This window comes from Erpetoichthys calabaricus, chromosome 5 (genome assembly GCF_900747795.2).
Source record: "Erpetoichthys calabaricus chromosome 5, fErpCal1.3, whole genome shotgun sequence".
Classification (NCBI taxonomy): Eukaryota; Metazoa; Chordata; class Cladistia; order Polypteriformes; family Polypteridae; genus Erpetoichthys; species Erpetoichthys calabaricus.
The window spans coordinates 242,550,861-242,560,745 of record NC_041398.2 but is presented as its reverse complement, the minus strand read 5'-3'; the positions used below and the strand labels follow the sequence as shown (position 1 = coordinate 242,560,745).

At 43.7% G+C, this 9,885-nt stretch overlaps 1 long non-coding RNA gene across 1 annotated transcript; it reads right to left on the bottom strand.

Moving 5' to 3' along the window:
* Positions 1-3,133: 3,133 nt before the first annotated feature.
* Positions 3,134-9,603, bottom strand: LOC127527933 (uncharacterized). The gene is made up of 3 exons (XR_007935118.1): positions 9,458-9,603; positions 7,264-9,411; positions 3,134-6,104 (listed from the first exon to the last, which is right to left on the bottom strand). It is a non-coding gene; the product is annotated as an uncharacterized LOC127527933 (long non-coding RNA).
* Positions 9,604-9,885: the final 282 nt, after the last annotated feature.

The following is a 9,885-nucleotide window of genomic DNA, read 5'->3' as shown; positions in this document are numbered from 1 at the left end:
TCTACCATTTGTAGGAAATTTGCTCTTAACGGTTTTTCAAACGTGTCCCTGTGTGCCTGTATTATCTGTTATTAACATCTGATCAAAAACGTTACAATTCCCTCTATTGTAGAAGACATCATAGAATTACTAAGCTAATTTGTCAGCTCATGACGGGTCTGATTGTTTTCTAGCTCCAAAGTCCAGTCCTCTCCGTTTATGACAATCCATACACGACAACGTTAAAACAGTCTGACGAGAACAGGCCATTCAGCCCAACGAGCTCACCAACTCCATTCTCCAAAATGACATCAAGTTTCAAAAGATCCTAAAGTCCTACCCTCTACCACAGTACTTGGTCACTTAATCCTTAAAGAAAAACGTTCCTACATTTATGGGAAGTTTGCTCTTCACATGTTTTTCAATGTGCCCCCATGTTCTTGTTGGACTTGTTTTCAAATAGCAGTCTTGCTGTGAGAGATTTTATCGAACGATTCTAAAACTGGTGGCACAAACTGATGGCTTATTCAGAATGTGGCTTATAAGCAGATTGACTTGATGTTATTTTGGAGAAACTCATTAAATAGGATTGACAAGCTTGACGAACCGAATGGCATGTTTTCGTCACAATTGTTCTAATGTCAGCACAAGATGTGTTTGAGAGTTCACACTTAAACAACGCTTTAGACATTCCAGTGGAGGTGCTCAGCCATTTATGATAATTCATATATTAGAACAATCATGAAAGAAAGCAAGCCATTTAGACCAGCAAGCTCATCAATCCTATCCACCCAATCCCTCCAAAATAAGTCAAGTTCTGGAGGTTTCCAAAGTCCTACTGTCTACCTCACCACTTGGTCACTTTTTCCATATGTTTAGTTCTTAATGTAACAGAAACACCTCGACTCACAGTGTTATGCTGGAGAAATTGGGTGAAATAGGGTTGGCAAGCTTGATGACCTGAATGGCCTGTTATTGTCAAGATTGTTCAAATGGCAGCACGGGATGAGTGTGCTAGTCCTCACTGAAACAATGGAAGTGCCCAGCCATTTATGACCAATCATACTGTACATTAGAACAAACGTGACAAGGGCAGGCCATTCAGCCCAACAAGCTCATCCATCTTCTTTACCTGGATGGTCTAAAATCACATCAAGTTGAGTTCTGAAGGTTCTTAAAGTCCAGCTGTCTATCACACGCTACTGGGTCACTTATTTCATAGGTCTGTGGTTCTTTTCCTGAACAAAATCTTCCAGATGTTTGTGTAAAATTTAACCTTAACAGGTTTCCAGATGTGTCGCCATGTTCTCATTGAAGAACTCGTTTTGAAACAAGACCTTTAATCAACCACACAAGACGAGATTGCATCATATCCTTCTAACATCTCTGCCATTACAGATGGCCCTGTGGTGGCACCAACTGCCACCTTATTCCAATACATGTGGAACTGTTTGTAATATTTATTAACAAAGAAGATGTGTATACAGTATGGATGAGGGACATTCAAAAAGTTTTTTAACTCTTTTTTTTAACCCTATTAAGAATTTCAAAAACAAATTACATCTCTTTTCTACATAGACATCTTCGTTTGTGATGCAATTTTCCCAGCGTCTTTTGAATGCCCAAATACAGCTCTTCCCACCTTCACCGTTTCTAAGGAAAATATAAAAGTGTGGAAACTTTTTGAACATCCCTTGTGTGAGTCTATAATATATATATATATATATATATATATATATATATATATACAGTAATATATACAGGGTGAATCAAAATTATATATATATATATATATATATATATACAGTAATATATACAGGGTGAATCAATATATATATATATATATATATATATATATATATATATATATATATATATATATATATATATATATACAGTAATATATACAGGGTGAATCAAAATTATGTTAACACTAATGGTACTGTTATGTACAGTATATACTTATATATAATTTTTGTGGACAATTTATGTGCCACATATGGTACATGTGTTGAACATGATGGCAAAAAGGTTGAGACAGTCCTGAAAATTATTTTGCACATATGAAGTATGTTTTGTGAAGAAATTGTAACCGCCATTCACATGTTAACATAATTTTGACTCACCCTGTGTATATATATATATATATATATATATATGTATGTATGTATGTGTGTGTGTGTGTGTGTGTGTGTGTGTGTGTATAAAGTGTGGAAACTTTTTGAATGTCCCTTTATATTATATATACATATATATTATATACATATATATATATATATATACATGTAATATATATGTGTGTGTATGTATGTGTATAAAGTGTGGAAACTTTTTGAATGTCCCTTTATATTATATATACATATATATTATATACATATATTATATATATGTATGTATGTATGTACGAATGGAAGAGAAGGTCTGTGATACGGTTTGCATATTTGCAGCTGGAGATCCACAAAAGGAGAAAAATGAATCACGTATCATAAAGTAGTTTTAATTCCTGAGCTTTCAACCCCTGCCAGGGGTCTTCATCAGAGGAAAATGCTTAGACTTACAAGAATCAAAGGCAATATATAGCAAAAAATTACGTGGAGGGGGTGGGGAGCAGCGAGGTGGAGGTGGGGGGGGGGCTAAGTCATTGTAAACAAGGGGGTGGGGTTATTGGTTGTAAAGATTTTATTTATTATGAGTATGTTCTACTTAAGTTGGCATATGCTGGGTTTATGTCCACGTGTCTGTTGATGGCGTTCTCATTTGATAGCCAAGATTCAGCCAGCTCTCTGGCACTTTTGGTACTGGCCTTAAATTTTACTTGTACATTGTCCCAGTTAAATGTATGTCCAGTTGATTTAGTAATATGTGTATCTGTATAAAAGTGCGGAAAATTTTTGAAAGTCCCTTATATATATTACATATGCATTTATATTATATACATATATATACAGTATATATATATGTGTATGTGTATAAAAGTGCAGAAACTTTTTGAACGTCCCTTATATATATTATATATGTGTGTGTGTGTATTTATATATATACATATATAGTCAGTTACAGGTGGATATGTTGCTGTCACTAATCTTTCCAGCGTAACGTCCTTTGCTGTGACACTTAAACACTTTAAGCAGGGGACATCGTCTTATAAGCAATTATTATTATATTTATTCTTTATTAATATTAGGACAAACATTTTAGGACTTTCTTTATTACAGGTAGCATTGTGGAGGTATCTAAGCAGACATGTCAACACAGGACAGGTGCCATTGTTTTCCCTGAAACAAATCTCCAGCCGTTCCACTGAAAGTACTCGGCTGTTTATGACAATTCATACGTTAGAACAGTATTTCCCAACTATATAATCTGGTTATAATATAATAATAATAATTCTTTATGTATATGTAGCACTTTTCTCACTACACAAAGCACTTCAGTGAGTGAGGAGCCACTTCAACCACCACTGATGTGCAACATCCTCCTGAGTGATGTGACGGCAGCCATTTTGTGCCAGTATGCCAAACACACGTGAGCTATTATGTGGTGAAGGGGACAGATAGTTAGCCAGTCAAGGACAGGTGATGATTAGGGGGCCAGAATGACCAGGCTGTGGTGGACATGAGGAAACACCCTGCTCTTTACGGAGGATGCACGACTGCCTTTTATGACCACTGTTAGTCAGGACCTCAGTTTTGGGTCTCATTTGAAGGACGGTGCCATTTTTACAGCACAGTGTCCCCATCACTGCATTGTGATCCACATTCAGACTACAGGGTGAGCGCCCCCTGCTGGCCTCATCAACACCTCTTCCAGTAGCAACCCTGGTTTTTCCTAGAAATTCTTCCATCCAGGCCAAAACATGCTTTGCTTCAGATCATTTATTCCCTAAATATTCCTGCATAAGGTCTGCACTCCAGCCAAATTTCCACCGCAGCATTTTCATTTGAGTGGTACATTAGCTGATCAGATTGAATGAGAATATTAGGAGTACTGCCACCTGATACAAACCACAGACAACCCCAGCTCATAACCGCATGGCTCATTTGCATGCATAATTAGTCAGGTGACAGCAACAACCAGTCAAAACAAGCCTTCCAGGAGCCTCCCAGCCCCCCAACCTCGGCCTTGTGCCAGAATGAGCCTCAGCGAAGTAATCCATCCATCCATCCATTTTCCAACCCGCTGAATCCGAACACAGGGTCACGGGGGTCTGCTGGAGCCAATCCCAGCCAACACAGGGCACAAGGCAGGAAACAATCCCGGGCAGGGTGCCAACCCACCGCAGGACACACACAAACACACCCACACACCAAGCACACACTAGGGCCAATTCAGAATCGCCAATCCACCTAACCTGCATGTCTTTGGAATGTGGGAGGAAACCGGAGCGCCCGGAGGAAACCCTCGCAGACACGGGGAGAACATGCAAACTCCACGCAGGGAGGACCCGGGAATCGAACCCAGGTCCCCAGGTGTCCCAACTGCGAGGCAGCAGCGCTACCCACTGCGCCACCATGCCGCCCAGCGAAGTAATACTAATACTAATACTACTAATAATAATAAGGATTTATTGCTATTTACCAGGTGTTTCTATCTTCTTGATAGAAGAAAAAAAGTGCAGGGTACCTGGGCAGAAACAAAAAAAAAAAAAAAAAAAAAGCGTCTCGAGCCGCTGTCGTCTGTAAATGTGATGCTATGTGTGAGTACAGTCTAAATAGGAAATAACCATTAAAGGGGGGTTTTTGAGAACATTAATGGTCACTGCGGGCTGTTATTTAACATGTTTGGAATATCAACAAAGTGGGCTGCTATAAAAAGGTCCCCCCCCAATATCTAATGCAGGGGTCTCCAACTCCGGTCCTGGAGAGCTACTGTGGCTGCAGGTTTTCATTTCCACGCGGGGAGGACCCGGAAAGCGAACACCCAGGTCTCCTTACTGCGAGGCAGCAGCGCTACCCACTGTGCCACCGTGCCACCCCCTCTTAATATTGTTTGGTTGCTAATTAAGGAAAAGAAAGAAATAATTCAGGGGGCCGAGTCTTAAGTTGTGCGTCAATTAAAATGAAGGCAAAGAGTTAATTAGCAGCAACATCTGGTCATTAATTAAGGAAAGGGTTAGAATGAAAACCTGCAGCCACTGCGGCCCTCCAGGACTGGAGTTGGGGACCCCTGGGCTAATGTGTGGTGAGCATACCGGCACAAGAACGGCAGGTGTCACATCATCCAGGTGGGTTCTCGCACATCGGGGCGGGGGGGGCTCCCATTTGGAGTGTCTATAAATGAAACTGTCTAGTGAACGGTGAAGCACGAACAGACACTGGAGACGCATCTCTGTGTCGTCTTTAAATGTGATGCTATGTATGAGTACCGTCTAAATAGGAAATAACCATTAATGGGGTTTTTGAGAATATTAATGGTCACTGCGGGCCGTTATTTAACGTGTCTGGAGTATTGACGAATCGGGCCGCTTTAAAAAGGTCAGTGGGCTTGAGCCTGTTTGTGACCCCCCCCAGCTATAGCAGCAGCAAACCTCTCTGTCCCGTGCTGCTGATACTCGTGTGGTTCAGCCGCGCACATTTCAGGACCCTCGGTATCTTACTTAGCACTGTAGGTGCGGATGCCCAGAAAATCGCCTGGAACTGCAACCTTCTAACATGTGGCGGGAAATGGACAAAGAGACCATCCATCCATCCATTATGCAACCTGCTATATCCTAACTACTGGGTCATGGGGGTCTGCTGGAGCCAATCTCAACCAACACAGGGCGGGCACGCACACACACACACACGAACAAAGAGACCTGCTTCTGCAAAGCCCACTCTTCATCATTCAAAGAGAAACAGCTACCCTAACGAGGCACACTTCCTGGCTCGCTTTTTCGGTTATTTGGGAAACTCAAATTTCTCATCAAAAATGCAAAAAAAAACATCTGCAGGAAACGGGGTGAAGGTGGCAAGAGTGGGACTTTGTTGCAATAGCATAAAAAAGGCAAATGGTGGCTTTCCACAGCCAAATGGTCAGTGGGCTCGATTCTGTTTAAAATCACATCTCTGCCTGAATGCCCCATAAGAGTGCCACGAATGCCAACCTTATGGATACTGGACAGTTGGTATTAGCAGCAAGCCCACCTGTGCCTCCCTAGCTGTCACTAATCACTTAAAAATGACACATTTAGCACAGTGTTTCCCATTCTGGTGCCGTGACGCCCTTTTTCTCATATAAGTGTCTTCATCACGACTTCGACCATTCTGGCACCCGAATCATCCCCTGTCTCTTATTGGCTAACAGTCCCTGTCATGCCCTAGATAATATCTAATGTGTGGTGAGCATACTGGCACAAGAACAGCAGGTGTCACATCATCCAGGTGGGTTCTCGCACATCGGGGGGCTCCCATTTCGAGTGTCTATAAATGAAAGTCTCTAGTGCACGGTGAAGCGCGCGCGGACACTGGAGACGCATCCTTATGTCGTCTGTAAATGTGATGCTATGTACGAGTACAGACTACATATGAAATAACCGTTGAAGTGGGTTTTTGAGAATATTAACAGCCATGGCGGGCCGTTATTTAACATGTTTGGAATATCGACAAAGTGGGCCGCTTTAAAAAGGTCAGTGGGTTCGAGCCTGTTTGTTAACACCCCGGCTTTAGAAGCAGCAGCAGCAAACTTCTCTGTCCCGTGCTGCTGATACTCGTGTGGTTCAGCCGCGCACATTTCAGGACCCTCGGTACCTTACTTAGCACTGTAGGTGTGGACGCCCAGAAAATTGCCTGGACGTGACTTTCTAACATGTGGCGGGAAACAGACAAAGAGATGACCATCCATCCATTATCCAACCTGCTATATCCTAACTGCAGGGTCACGGGGGGTCTGCTGGAGCCAATCTCAGCCAACACAGGGCACACACACACACACACACGAACAAAGAGACCTGCTTCTGATAAGCCCACTCTTCATCATTCAAAGAAAAACAGCTGCGCTAACGAGGCACACTTCCCGGCTCGCTTTTTTGATTATTTAGGAAGCTCAAATTCTCATCCGTGCCAAGCACTGGAGAAAACGGGGAGAAGGTGGCAAGAGTGGGACTTTGTTGCAATAGCATAAAAAAAGACAAACGGTGGCTTTCCACAGCCAACCTCTTCAAAAGAAACTGCTAAGGGTGCCAACCAAAATGGTGAGTGGGCTCGATTCTGTTTAAAATCGCATCTCTGCCTAAATGCCCCACGAGAGTGCCACAAATGCCAACCTTATGGACGGCTGGACAGCTGGTATTAGCAGCAAGCTCACCTGTTCCTCCCTAGCTGTCACTAATCACCTAAACATATTATTTCTTTATTATGTTCCTTAGCGCAGTGTTTAACCGCTCTGGTGCCGTGACCCCCTTTTTCCCATTTCAAGTGTCTTCACCCACCAAGGGTCATGAACATCAGAGAGAGGCGGGGTGGGAGTCGTCCCCGTTGGTGAATGTGAATTGAACGAGATCATCCAAGTTGAGTGACATCGTCGGGAGTGGTGGCCCACCATGACCCACTTCTCGGCCCCCTGTGACCTGCTACCTTTTATAATAAACAGCTACTCGTGACCCTCCTAGTGGTTGAGAAACACGGCCTTAGTACATAAATAAGAACATCAGGAATTGGACAGACCAGAGGAGACCACTCAGTCCATCAAACTCAGTTGTTTAGCTAATAGCTCCGCTCTCCCAACATCTCGCCCAGACCCTTCTTTTAATACTCTTCAGGGCAGATGTCGACTTTTGTCGAAATTCAGGGTTAGAAGAACTCGCCGTTCCGCTTTAGTTCGATTCTCTTTCCTAGAAGGCAAGTTCGCTTTGTTCATTGGACCTCGAATCCCCCCCCCGCGTGTGCAGGAGTAGCGAGGAGCAGACCACCCATATGGCATCGACATCTGGCGAACACGCAAAGCAAAATTACTCTTGCGCAAAAACATTTTGCGTCTTTTCTCTGAATTGGATTCCGACTTGATGGACCCCGATTTTGAGGCAAGTGATCTGGAGATGAAGGTCGAAAAATGAAAGTGAGGTCCTCGCGTCAGCTGATCACGGTGCTGATGGGCCTACGGTAGCATTTCGCCTGGGAGGACCGTCACTCCCGACGATGGAGGTACAAACCAGATTGTGTCGCACTGCAACTGCCCCCGTTGCCAACTTGCCAGGCAGCCATCGAGACCCCGAACAGGCGCCAACAGCATCCACAGCATGCAGCAGCAGATGTTTAATGTTGGGTTTAGGTGTGAAATTGCTATGTGTGCTTTTTTCAGAAAAATTAATTTTTTGGTAAAAATATTCAGCCCTCTAAGAGTTAAACTTTTCAAGATTCCCGCAACTCTTTGTGAAAAGAAGTTCTACCCTGGCTCCAGGCCTAAATGCACTTCTCCTCAACTTCCACTGGTGTCCCTAAGCGTGTGGTTCACCGGTGAGCAGAAACGAGTTCTGCTAGATCTACTTTATCGACGCCTTTCAGAATTTGGAAGACCTGGATTTGCTCCAAGAATGAGATGGCGGGTACAGGAGGCCCAAATGAGCTCACTCCGCAGGGTGGCGGGGGCTCTCCCTTAAGAGATAGTGTGAGAAGCAGACCCTCCACATCGAGAGGAGCCAATTGAGGTGGTCCGGGCATCTGATGCAGATGCCTCCATGTAGGATTTATGGGCACGACCAGTTGGGGAAGACCCAAAGGCTCGCTGAGAGGATTGTATCTGGGCATCTGATGCGGATGCCTCCATGGAGGATTTATGGGGAGAACCAGTTGGGGAAGAACCAAAGGCTCGCTGAGACGATTGTATCTCTCAGATTTCCTGGGAACATCTCCGGATTCCACAGTATGAGTTGACAAGTGTGGCTGGGAAAAGGACGCTTAGGCTCCTAATGCCCCTGTGACCCGGCTTTGGATGAGCGGTGGAAAATGAATGAATGAATGGATTTGGTCCTCAGGCAGCTCCCCTCTCCTTGAGACTGGACAGGTTTAATTCTCTAAGGTATGTCAGAGTGTGATGCGTCCTGAATTCCTGGAGTGCACCTGGTTGCTCTTTTCTGCCCAGCTTCACATTTTTCTTGTAAGGTGCTGACCAGATCTGCGCACAGTACTCCAGATGCAGTCTATGGCCATGATAAGCACAACTACCACCTGTAGTTTGAAGTGGTGGCCAAGAAAAAATTGGAACCTCATGTTTTCGTGAAGAACGGAGATAGCAAAGTTTCTGATAGGCTACACGTCTGCGGAGACCAAGGCTCGACACCAGAGAACGAATTTCTCCAGTCGTGTATTTTTACTAAACTATTGTTCAATAAGCTTCTTCCAAAATATGGACTAACGAGTAGAAATGGGACGCACTCAAACGTGACCAAGCATTGGAATGGAAGCCCCACCTCCCCCCTCACTCATTGGTCAGGAGTCCAGCCCAGCTTACTGATTGCTTATAGCATTATGCTTCACGTGATATCAACACTGCAAAGTAAAACTGAACATTAAACGTTGAAGCAGGCTGTAAGGATGACCCCACCCGAACCTCTAGGGCTGCTCCAGGTCGGTTCCACTAGGTGGAGACCCTGCAGCTGTCCCAGGACACACTAGAGGGATTCTATCTCTATGCTGGCTTCGGAACACCTGAGAATTCCTCAGCTTAGAATCTGTAGCTACAGTCAGGTCCATAAATATTTGGACAGAGACAACTTTTTTCTCATTTTGGTTCTGTACATCACCACAATGAATTTGAAATGAAACAACTCCGATGCAGTTGAAGTGCAGACTTTCAGCTTTAATTCAGTGGAGTGAACAAAACGATTGCATAAAAATGTGAGGCAACTAAAGCATTTATGAACACAATCCCTTCATTTCAGGGGCTCAAAAGTAATTGGACAATTGACTCAAAGGCTATTTCATGGGCAGG